This window comes from Pseudophryne corroboree, chromosome 3 (genome assembly GCF_028390025.1).
Source record: "Pseudophryne corroboree isolate aPseCor3 chromosome 3, aPseCor3.hap2, whole genome shotgun sequence".
Classification (NCBI taxonomy): Eukaryota; Metazoa; Chordata; class Amphibia; order Anura; family Myobatrachidae; genus Pseudophryne; species Pseudophryne corroboree.
Window position 1 is genome coordinate 360,541,583 of NC_086446.1, and position 13,698 is coordinate 360,555,280.

A 13,698-nucleotide genomic window follows, 5' to 3' on the forward strand; every position below is an offset into this window, starting at 1 on the left:
TTATAATCAGATTTATATAATATAGATAAAATATAAATTGTATTTACTAATAAGATAAAAAAGTATTTATTTATTAACCATTTCTTACATAGCACAGCATATTCCATTGTGCATTAAAATTGGAACAACAGTGATAACACAAAACTGGGTAATAACAAACAGTCATAGAGGTAGGAATGCCCTGCTCACAAGCTTACAATCTATAGAGAAATAGGCATTGATACACAAGGATAGGTGTTATCTATTGCATAATTGTCCAGCCAAATTGCAGAGTTTCTTGGTGGGCTGTATGATATGGTCACACAGCAAGGTTGACTAGAGGTCAGGAGGATGTCAAACTGAAGAAAAATAAATATTCTATGTTAGGATGAGTGGACTGTACAGAGAGGATGAAATTAGATATGAATATTTATGAAGGTTATAGGGGGAACTGGAATTTGATAAGCTTGCCTGAGGAGGTGAGATTTCAGGGAACGCTTGAAGGTTTGAAGACTAGAGGAGAGTCTTATTGTGCATGGGAGGGCATTCCACAGAGTAGGTGCAGATAGTAATAATAGTAGAAACAATAATACTAAATGAGTGTAAGTATTCACATCAGTATCATGTTCTAAGATTTGCAACTTTTATCTGTGGAATCTCTTTCACTACAATGATTTGGTTACAATGTACAAATCTTAATATGGTAAAAGGTTTAGCGTTTGCATTTTTCTTGACAATTTAATAAAGAAATAAAAAAAATCCATTCAAAGTTATCAGACTGAAAGCAAGTTGTAAACACTGGTAATTGTTGTATTGGGCACCTTAAGGGCACTACACATGGGGAGATATGTGTGCTGAGCGATCTGTCACAGACCGCTCAGCACACATCTCCCCCCCCCCGCTCAGCACAGCGCAATGTGTGCTGAGCGAGAGGGGAGCACTCATTTCATCCAGGGGGTGAAATGAGCAATGTGCTAAATTGTGCCTGCATGCAGGCCAATCTAGCTTTGGCGATAGCAACGCGCGGGGCCGTGCATTGCTATCGCTGTTGGGCATGCACACGAGAGATCCGTGCTTAAAATCTAAGCAATCTAGTCAGATATCTTAGATTTTAAGAATGGATCTCTCAGTGTGTACCCCCCTTTACTTGTCACTCATACAGTATGAATGTTTTTCACCAGCAGCAAAATGTTCCACGAAATAAAAATCAAAGCCAATTATCATGACAAGACTCACTTGAGCATGCATTATGTGTGGATATTAAAAAGTTCATTTCAACATAATGGCCTAGCCTGTCCAAAATGTTTTAAATTTCCGCAAACTATATCTCACTTCTGTTACCAGTAAGATTTGTTTCATGAGCTAGCACTCTTTTTCAAGAAGTCTGCCTCACAGCACTGAGAGTGTAGGTTTGATTATCACCATTACACTAACTGTGTGGAGTTTGAATATCCTCCCCGTATTTGTGTGCGTTTCCTTCAAAATTTGTATATTTGTATAAGTGTGTGTGGGTAGACTCAATGGGCCAAGTGGTTCTTATCTGCCATCAAATTCTATGTTTCTATGACTTATCTCTAAATACAATAGCAACATATTTATTTCAGAGTTCTTGTAAAACAAATAACTGCCCCAAATGTAGAGTTATCGCAACCAAGCCAATGTGACACACAAGTTTCTTAAGAACACAAATACAGAACATTATTAAATGGACTTTAGTATAGCATTGCAAGAAAGTAGCAGGGCTTAGTAAATGAAGATGGCACTAATACAGTATATTCTCATACAGAAATGTAAGTGCAGTATAGTTTACTTTAAAATAAAAGAATAATAACAGAAATGGTCATACATCACAAATTATTTGTGTATATCTTCAACCTGAAAAATAGGCTAGAAATTAGTCAGTTTCTCATTACAGATAACACCCAAAGAACTTATATTTTCCTAACATCCTGAAAGCAGTTTTAAATATTCTCTTCTTTCCCCAAATCCCCTCTTCCTTGACATATTAATGAACACCTTTAAAATATCACTAACCAATTGTCTGCATCTGGCAGCCTACTGTATAATGCTGTAAAGATGACCCAGTTCCTTTTGGGGTTTGAGTTGGAAACAATACAATACTTTCAGTACTTTTGCAACTATAATAAAGTGCCAGATAAGTTACCGTGAGTACAGTCCGAGGCAGAGGCGGCTCCAGAAGTGGGGCTGCAGTGCAGTCCAAAATTCAAATAGGGGGGCCACACCAAATTCCACTGAGTCCTGAATGGCAATGTTTGGCAACGTTTGGGATGGCAGTTGGTGTGACTCTCTTATTTGAATTTTGGACTGCACAGCAGCCCCACATTAGGAGCTGCCACTGATCCCAAGTATCAAATTGGCAGGGCAAAGTAGGAGGTCTATATGAAGTCCAAGGTCCACAGCTATACAGACCATAGCAGAATACCTGACAAAGTAACAGCTCTTTTCAGTTCCCCAAAATAGCTCATAGAACCTGACATTCCCCTACTTTATAAAAAATCTCCCCCTAAATGGGAAGAGTCCTTCCATAAGTGGAATAGCAGTTCATATTGGAAGGGATGATATAAGGCTCCATCACTCAGGTGCACTGCTCTAGATAACCCCCATCATGGGTCCAGCTCCAAAAGTCTAATGGGACCCAGAGTTTAAAAACAGATGATAAACAGGTGATAATGGGGTTGCATTCCACTCTTTGCCTGATTACCCCTTGCTGCTTTGTGATGAGAACCGTGAGAACATTTCTCAATCCCATTTAGATGTTTTTACATGCAACACCCACTTGGCACCATTTAAAAATAACAATATACCTTATTACTTATAAACAATACAGATGGGCATCGTAACAATAAACAGAGTATGAGTTTACGCACATATGTATATGATACATGAATAGATTGGGTACAATATTTTGGGATATTTATATTAATATTCTATAAGCTTTGCTAATTCTATACAATCAAATATATTGTTTTTTTTAACATTCTAGACTGTGCTTCAATCAAATTAAAATTCCTTTCATTTGCAGTACACCGCATAAGGTGGTATGACAAAGCACTCATTCTAACCCTCCAATCTATATGTCTACTGAGCCCAGTGGTTAAGTGACAGCTCTGAGCCAGCACTGCATCCGACATTTAGTGCTTTCTAGTGGGGGGTGTAGTATGGGATCCCGGCAGCATACCGACGCCGGGATCCCGACAGGGAGGGGCGAGTGCAGCAAGCCCCTTGCGGGCTCGATGCGCTCGCCACGCTGCGGGCTTGGTGGCGACCTACAGTCGCCACGGGTTCTATTCCCACTCTATGGGTGTCGTGGATACCCACGAGTGGAAATAGTCCCTGTTGGTCGGCATGCCGACCATCGGGATAGTGAGGGGTCGGGATGCTGGAGGAGGTCATGTGACTGTCGGTCTCCTGACCGCCGGTCACATGAATACCACCCCCCACGGGAAAAATGTAGATGCAGAATATCTGAAAAGAGAAAGTAATGACTTCTGCATTGCATCTCCAAATTGTTCTACATGTGTAAATGGTCATATAAGGTCTTTTCTGAATCTTTCTGCAATTATTTTCATGCTGTACCAAAATTCATCTTTTGTAATTGGAATCTCTTGGGCAAATCTGGATAAACTTTAGCACAATAGGGTAAATTAGTCATTCATTTTAAATGACCTGAATCATCATAACCTTCAGTCTCAATGGTTTGCCATTTTTCTTTATGCATAACACAATTATAAAACAGTATTATTAGAACAACTTAATTGATGGTGTCTATGACTAAGTTGAGTGACTGGATCTGACTGCTGTACTTGGGCCTTTTAGGACTATATGGGGCATGCACATGCTATGGTATTATTTAATAAAACGAAGGAAAATATTAAATTCACATTTTATTTTGTGACTTTAATTACAGAACACTGTGTTACGCATTCCTATTACTGATCTGTTTCAGAAGTCCACAGGATCCAAAATAGCTGCATTAATTATTTTGACATCTTGTACCATTACATAGTTACAGCCTCCGGATTGTACTGAATGTCTATACACAGATTTTAATTATATATTAAAGCAGACACCACGCCCCAAATAAAAATTTTCCTCCAACCTTATCACAGTCTTCTATTTCAATTGACATTTCTTGGTATGTTATTTGTCCCGTGGTTTACTGTAGAATATGTGAATTAGGAAAATGATTATACAGGGTGGGCAGCTGCCTAGAGCGCCAGAATCTGGGTGATCAGCCCTGAGTCTGCTTCATACAAAGGGGTCTATTTACTAAGCCATGGAGGGAGATAAAGTTGACGGAGATAAAGTCCCAGCCAAACTGCCATGTCACAGGCTGGGTTTGAAAAATGACAGTTAGGAGCCGATTGGCTGGGACTTTATCTCTGTTGGATTTATCTCCATCCAAGGCTTAGTAAATAGACCCCAAAATGAGGGATAACTCTGAAAGATGCATCCTTGTTAAACTGAATGCAGACGGCGGCTGATGAACCTCTATGAACTCTAAGATGCTATCTCCACACTTTCACCTGTAGGACAGGAAAGTGGGTACTGGCGTGTGGTTTGGGGGGACGGGACAGCAGGATGAAGTTTTGTATAGATCATCATAGTTCTAAATGTAATAATGACCTTTTACATTTTTAATTCCCCCAGAATCATGGCACTTAAGTAGATTAATCTACCCAGCAATAAAAATTAGATTGCTAAGGGTAGGACAACCAGCTTTCTACTGGAAAAGTATTATAAGAAATTAAAAGTGATAGTTTCAGTTAAAAATCTGCATCATAGTCAACCTACGATAAAGAGATTAAATATTAAACCTACGATAAAGAGATTAAATATTAAACCTACGATAAAGAGATTAAATATTAAGCATCTTTTTTATACTATGGGGTATATCAATTAGTGTCGGATCCTCTCCGACAGAGAGAATCCGACACTTCACTATTTAATTTGCAGGCACTTCCGACAGGTTTTTGCCCGTTTTCGACAATGACAATACAACTTTTTTCAAAGTCGAATCAGCATTGTCGAAAACGGGCCAAAAACCTGTCGGAAATTCACGGAAATTCGACAAAACATGTGGATCTGCGGTTAATTCACCGATCCATCTGTTTTCCAACAAGTTGGAAAAATGGCACTAGAATTGAATAGATCGAATCCAGATTCGCCCTAAAAAGTCGAAAAGTGCAGTTTTTCCGACTTGTCGGAAATTTTGACACTAATTGAATAGACCTATATGTCTAACATTTCCCACTGAAGGATATCTACAGTATTTAGCCATATTTGACTAAACATAACATAACATATTTTATGTTACATGGGACCCACATATCTGGTTATATTCTGTATTTAATTTCTCAGTTTTTCATGAATAACATGGACGATAGCGTCGATAGGTAGTTTCTTATATGATTTATTCACATACAATAAAGGGGGTCATTCCAACCCGCTCATTATTGTTATTCACATACAATAAAGGGGGTCATTCCAACCCGCTGGTTGTCGCAGCAGTGCGAACAGGTCAGGTCTGCACCTGCGTGGCGGGTGCAATGCGCACGCGCATCGTTGCCCTGGCAACGACCAGAAGAACGAAGAAAGTGATCGCTGGAGTGATCGCAAGAAGATTGAAAGCAGGAAGGCTTTCCGAGGCGGCAACTCACCATTTTCTGGGGGTGGAGAGTCCAACGCAGGCGTGTCCAGGTGTTTGGAGGGCGGATGTCTGACGTCAATTCCGGGACCTGCATCGCTGGATCGATCGTACAGGGTAAGTAACTGTTACCCTGGTCTAGTTCTACACAAAACTTTTTTTGCATAGCAGGGCTGCACAAGTGTTCACAGCCTTGCTATGCAAAAAAAGTCCTCCCCCATAGGCGGCGTCGAGTTGATCGCACGGGCAGCAAAAAGTTGCTATGTGGGATCAACTCGGAATGACCCCCATAGTGTAGTAATACACTGTAGCACAAAGCCACCTTAATACATTAGTGAACCTCCCTATCCCTTTGCAAAACTTGCAATTGTACATCCACATTTTCTCAAGAGTGTGATATAAGACACTGACACATTGAGGTAAATTCAACTACAGTAGGAGTGAGTGTTCTAATGTGAGTTTGTTTCATGAAAAACCCATACTTCGCACAAATGTGCGCACCTGAGAAATGTAAGATTGAACTACAGTATAAATGCCAATTCAAGCTAGTCACGGCGAGGTTCCATGATTTTTCTACAAAATGCAACCTAGGAGAAGTGCATGAAAAATTAGGGAAGCCATCATAAACCCCAAAAACTGAGATAGCAAAACCATATAGAAGGCTGATAGTGAGCATAAGGAAAGTACTGGAGGTTTTTAATCTGTGTCAAATGGATGATTTTTAAAAAAGTTTTTAATGGTTAAAAAATGATAGCAAGCTTTTTTCATCATATTAAAGTCTTTCCAGCATTTTGGGGTATAGAAAATGTCTGTATAGTTATTTTTTAGTGTTTTTATTCAGCTTTGTAAAAAGTTGGAATAAACACTTTTTACCTCTCACCTCTTTACCATAATTGAGCGTTATAGAGAAATTCACCTGAAGACTGACAGGCTTTATTGGCAAAATTATGCTATTGAAGCGTGTGATTAATCATTTGGAGTAGTGCACCAATAGTTCCGTACTGTACCTGGTTGGATTTGCCTTGTAAACATTTGCTGCTTTAAAACAACGTACAAGTGCGACTGGAGTCTCGGAGCTGCGGCTGTCTCGCAAGCCATTACATCCGGCCCATTTTGTGTTTATATCTCCATTTGTATAAATTGTGTTGTATTTCTGGCTAACTAATTAGTCAAAGTAAAAAGTTCTGTTTGAACTCAAATTGGTTTTCTGATCTTGAACTACAGCCTAGCATATTTATAGTTATTATTTGGCTGGATTACAGCACAGGGTAGTAATAAAGATAATCTTATTCTTATTTTAATGTTATTTATCCAGGTATATTCACTACTTGGTGGTGGTGCACTTTAACCAATAATGTAATAGAAAAACTGAAACATACAAAAATTATATATATGAATGACAGTACTGATACAGGTTGAGTATCCCATGTCCAAAATTCCCAAAATACGGAATATTCCGGCAGCCAGAATTTTTGAGCGCAACTCACAAAGTGACACCTTGTTCCCTCTGATGATTTAATGTACACAGACTTTGTTTAATACACAAAATGATTACAAATATTGTATAAAATGACCTTCAGGCTATATTGTATGTAATGTGTATATGAAACATAAATGCATTCTTTGTTAAGACTTGGGTCCTATCCCCAAGATATCTCTTTATGGAATGCATATATATCAAAATACCGAAGAATCCAATATCCAAAATACTTCTGGGTCCAAGCATTTTGGATATGGGAGGAGACTCAACTGTATCTCCTGATTAACTGTAACACAGATAAGGAGTAAAATAGTAGAAGGTATTGTAGGCATAAAATGAATGTAGTGAGTGGTTGTAAAGTGGCGAAAAGGCTGGACTTTTTTTACCATCTAGCCGAATCACACCGTTTACAGGGATTGGTCTGAAAAGCGTACAGTGGATCTACTTGTTATTATGTGAAGATGAATAATTTGATGCATTAGCACACGTTTAAAGGGCTGCACACCTGTCTATAAGCGGTTTGTAATAATGAAATGCAATGTCTGATAATAGAAAATCAAATCTCATTAACTGTGTAAAAAATCATGCAGCTCTCAACATTTGTGTATTCCCTAAACAGTTCTGTTGTCAGAGTTGTTAGATGCGTAACCAGGTTACAACATCAGGAAGTATAATGTACTCAGATTGGAAAATAAACTCATTAAACCCCACTACTGGTATAATCTATACATGAGTAATCCGCCCAACTTGTTAAATAATTATGTACTCAGCTATTTCAATACAATGGTGCAGAACTATGTGTGCATTAAAGACTGGAAGCTTCTTTGTGTTGTTGATCCATGCTAATCCATATCATCATTACCTACTAGCTTCTTACATTGTAACTGTTATACAAGACACTTATGTGCACTGTACTGTAAATACTGTACACACATTACAGGACCTGACATGAAGTTCTAGATCGCAGTTTCACAGACCAGAAGTTACGATTATATAAGAAATTGGCAACAGCTCTGGTCCATTTGGTAGAGGTTCAAACTTGGGATACCCATACTGCTGCTTGTTACTAAGTATAGGTAGTCATCTATTTAGAGGGCCCATTTATTAAACCAAAAATGCAGTAAATTCTGCTAAAATTGCTGTTTTTGGAGATATACCACATTTTTGAGCAACATGCACAACTGCAATATTTGTCGATAAGAAATTACAGTTATTAGAACAAAACTCTGAAGGTTGTTAAATTGACCCTTAAATGGGCAATTGCAGTTTTATTAAGAGTTATAGTTCAAGGAAACTGGACATTTTTTTTCAGAGCAGAGCTATACAGGCTGAACCAAATGCCAGATGGGTCGATGGTGAGCCCCCCACTGCCCACCACCAACTGTATCACAGTGACATGATGGCGGCATGGTACCACACACAGTGCACTGCTCAGTCAGCCCTTGGCAGATTCTCCTTACTAGGTATACAGATAACAGAATAGTTGATTTTTTGAGGAGTGTTACATTGTGTTCACTATAAAAATAAGATTTTACTCACCGGTAAATCTATTTCTCGTAGTCCGTAGTGGATGCTGGGAACTCCGTAAGGACCATGGGGAATAGACGGGCTCCGCAGGAGACTGGGCACTCTAAAAGAAAGATTAGGTACTATCTGGTGTGCACTGGCTCCTCCCACTATGACCCTCCTCCAGACCTCAGTTAGGATACTGTGCCCGGAAGAGCTGACACAATAAGGAAGGATTTTGAATCCCGGGTAAGACTCATACCAGCCACACCAATCACACCGTATAACTCGTGATACTACACCCAGTTAACAGTATGAAATATAACTGAGCCTCTCAACAGATGGCTCAACAATAACCCTTAGTTAGGCAATAACTACATACAAGTATTGCAGACAATCCGCACTTGGGATGGGCGCCCAGCATCCACTACGGACTACGAGAAATAGATTTACCGGTGAGTAAAATCTTATTTTCTCTGACGTCCTGGTGGATGCTGGGAACTCCGTAAGGACCATGGGGATTATACCAAAGCTCCCAAACGGGCGGGAGAGTGCGGATGACTCTGCAGCACCGAATGAGAGAACTCAAGGTCCTCCTCAGCCATGGTATCAATTTTGTAGAATTTAGCAAACGTGTTTGCCCCTGACCAAGTTGCAGCTCGGCAAAATTGTAAAGCCGAGACCACTCGGGCAGCCGCCCAAGATGAGCCCACTTTCCTCGTGGAATGGGCTTTTACTGATTTAGGATGCGGCAATCCAGCCGCAGAATGCTCCAGCTGAATTGTGCTACAAATTCAGCGAGCAATAGTCTGCTTAGAAGCAGGAGCACCTATTTTGTTGGGTGCCTACAGGATAAAAAGCGAGTCAGTTTTCCTGACTCCAGACGTCCTGGAAATATAAATTTTTAAGGCCCTGACTACGTCCAGTAACTTGGAATCTTCCAAGTCCCTAGTAGCCGCAGGCACTACAATAGGTTGGTTCAAGTGAAAAGCTGATACCACCTTAGGGAGAAACTGGGGACGAGTCCTCAATTCTGCCCTATCCATATGGAAAATCAGATAAGGGCTTTTACATGACAAAGCCGCCAATTCTGACACACGCCTGGCCGAAGCCAAGGCCAATAACATGACCACTTTCCACGTGAGATATTTCAAATCCACAGTTTTAAGTGGCTCAAACCAATGTGATTTTAAGAAACTCAACACCACGTTGAGATCCCAAGGTGCCACAGGAGGCACAAAAGGGGGCTGAATATGTAGCACTCCCTTTACAAATGTCTGAACTCCAGGCAGTGAAGCCAGTTCTTTCTGGAAGAAAATTGACAGAGCCGAAATCTGGACCTTAATGGAACCCAATTTTAGGCCCATAGTCACCCCTGACTGTAGGAAGTGCAGAAAACGACCCAGCTGAAATTCCTCTGTTGGGGCCTTCCTGGCCTCACACCACGCAACATATTTTCGCCAAATACGGTGATAATGGTTTGCGGTTACTTCTTTCCTGGCTTTTATCAGCGTAGGAATGACTTCTTCCGGAATGCCCTTTTCCTTTAGGATCCGGAATTCAACCGCCATGCCGTCAAACGCAGCCACGGTAAGTCTTGAAACAGACAGGGCCCCTGCTGTAGCAGATCCTGTCTGAGCGGTAGAGGCCATGGGTCCTCTGATATCATTTCTTGAAGTTCTGGGTACCAAGCTCTTCTTGGCCCATCCGGAACCACGAGTATCGTTCTTACTCCTCGTTTTCTTATTATTCTCAGTACCTTTGGTATGAGAGGCAGAGGAGGGAATACATAAACCGACTGGTACACCCACGGTGTCACTAGAGCGTCCACAGCTATTGCCTGAGGGTCCCTTGACCTGGCGCAATATCTAGTTTTTTGTTTAGGCGGGACGCCATCATGTCCACCTGTGGCCTTTCCCAACGGTTTACCAACAGTTGGAAGACTTCTGGATGAAGTCCCCACTCTCCCGGGTGTAGGTCGTGTCTGCTGAGGAAGTCTGCTTCCCAGTTGTCCACTCCCGGAATGAACACTGCTGACAGTGCTAAGACGTGATTTTCCGCCCATCGGAGAATCCTTGTGGCTTCTACCATCGCCATCTTGCTTCTTGTGCCGCCCTGTCGGTTTACATGGGCGACTGCCGTGATGTTGTCTGATTGGATCAGTACCGGCTGATTTTGAAGCAGAGGCCTTGCCAGACTTAGGGCATTGTAAATGGCCCTCAGTTCCAGAATTTTTATGTTTAGGGACGACTCCTGACTTGACCAAAGTCCTTGGAAATTTCTTCCCTGTGTGACTGCCCCCCAGCCTCGAAGGCTGGCATCCGTGGTTACCAGGACCCAGTCCTGTATGCCGAATCTGCTGCCCTCTTGAAGATGAGCACTCTGCAGCCACCACAGTAGAGATACCCTGGTCCTTGGAGACAGGGTTATCAGCCGATGCATCTGAAGATGCGATCCCGACCACTTGTCCAAGAGGTCCCACTGAAAGGTTCTTGCATGGAACCTGCCGAATGGAATTTTGCTTCGTAAGAAGTTACCATTTTTCCCAGGACTCGTGTGCAGTGATGCACCGATACCTGTTTTGGTTTCAGGAGGTCTCTGACTAGAGATGACAGCTCCTTGGCTTTCTCCTGCGGGAGAAACACTTTTTTCTGTTCTGTGTCCAGAACCATCCCCAGGAACAGTAGGCGTGTGGTAGGAACCAGCTGTGACTTTGGAATGTATAGAATCCATCCGTGCTGTTGTAGCACTTCCCGAGATAGTGCTACTCCGACCAACAACTGCTCCCTGGACCTCGCCTTTATAAGGAGATCGTCCAAGTACGGGATAATTAAAACTCCCTTTTTTCGAAGGAGTATCATCATTTCTGCCATTACCTTGGTAAAGACCCTCGGTGCCGTGGACAGTCCAAACGGCAGTGTTTGGAATTGGTAATGGCAATCCTGTACCACAAATCTGAGGTACTCCTGGTGAGGATGGTAAATGGGGACATGTAGGTAAGCATCCTTGATGTCCAGGGATACCATGTAATCCCCCTCCTCCAGGCTTGCAATAACCGCCCTGAGCGATTCCATCTTGAACTTGAATTTTTTTATGTATGTGTTCAAGGATTTCAAATTTAAAATGGGTCTCACCGAACCGTCCGGTTTCGGTACCACAAACAGTGTGGAATAGTAACCCCGTCCTTGTTGAAGTAGGGGCACCTTGACTATCACCTGATGGGAATACAGCTTGTGAATTGCCTCTAGCACAGCCTCCCTGCCTGAGGGAGTTGTCGGCAAGGCAGATTTGAGGAAACGGCGGGGGGGAGATGCCTCGAATTCCAGCTTGTACCCCTGAGATACTACTTGAAGGATCCAGGGATCCACCTGTGAGCGAGCCCACTGATCGCTGAAATTTTTGAGGCGGCCCCCCACCGTACCTGGCTACGCCTGTGGAGCCCCCGCGTCATGCGGTGGACTCAGAGGAAGCGGGGGAAGAATTTTAATTCTGGGAACTGGCTGACTGGTGCAGCTTTTTCCCTCTTCCCTCGTCTCTGTGCAGAAAGGAAGCGCCTTTGACCCGCTTGCTTTTCTGAAGCCGAAAGGACTGTACCTGATAATACAGTGCTTTCTTAGGCTGTGAGGAAACCTGAGGTAAAAAAAAATTCTTCCCAGCTGTTGCTGTGGATACGAGGTCCCAGAGACCATCCCCAAACAATTCCTCACCCTTATAAGGCTCTATGTGCCTTTTAAAGTCAGCATCACCTGTCCAGTGTCGGGTCTCTAATACCCTCCTGACAGAATGGACATTGCATTAATTCTGGATGCCAGCCGGCAAAATATCCCTCTGTGCATCCCTCATATATAAGACGACGTCTTATGTTCGCAAAATAGTATCCCTGTTTGACAGGGTTACAGACCACGCTGTAGCAGCACTATCTGCAGGTCTCAGTCTAGTACCTGAGTGTGTAAATACAGACTTCAGGATAGCCTCCTGCTTTTTATCAGCAGGTACCTTCAAAGTGGCCGTATCCTAAGACGGCAGTGCCACCTTTTTTGACAAACGTGTGAGCGCCTTATCCACCCTAGGGGATATCTCCCAACGTAACTTATCCTCTGGCGGGAAAGGGTACGCCATCAGTAACTTTTTAGAAATTACCAGTTTCTTATCGGGGGAACCCACGCTTTTTCACACTTCATTCACTCATTTGATGGGGGAACAAAACACTGCCTGCTTTTTCTCCCCAAACATAAAACCCTTTTTTAGTGGTACTTGGGTTAATGTCAGAAATGTGTAACACATTTTTTATTGCCGGGATCATGTAACGTATGTTCCTAGTGGATTGTGTATATGTCTCAACCTCGTCGACACTGGAGTCAGACTCCGTGTCGACATCTGTGTCTGCCATCTGAGGGAGCGGGCGTTTTTGAGCCCCTGATAGCCTTTGAGACGCCTGGGCAGGCGCGGGCTGAGAAGCCGGCTGTCCCATAGCTGTTACGTCATCCAGCCTTTTATGTAAGGAGTTGACACTGTCAGTTTATACCTTCCACCTATCCATCCACTCTGGTGTCGGCCCCACAGGGGGCGACATCACATTTATCGGCATCTGCTCTGCCATCACATAAGCCTCCTCATCAAACGTGTCGACACAGCCGTACCGACACACCGCACACACCCACAGGAAATGCTCTGACTGAGGACAGGACCCCACACAGCCCTTTGGGGAGACAGAGAGAGAGTATGCCAGCACACACCAGAGCGCTATATAATTTTGGGATTAACACTATATTGAGTGAATTTTTCCCAATAGCTGCTTGTATATACAATATTGCGCCTAAATTTTGTGCCCCCCCCCTCTCTTTTTAACCCTTTGAGCCTGAAAACTACAGGGGAGAGCCTGGGGAGCTGTCTTCCAGCTGTACTGTGAAGAGAAAATGGCGCCAGTGTGCTGAGGGAGAAGCCCCGCCCCTTTTTCAACTGACTTTCTCCCGCTTTTTCTGGAATACTGGCAGGGGTAATTTTACATCTATATAGCCTCTAGGACTATATATGATGTAGATTTGCCAGCCAAGGTGTCATATAT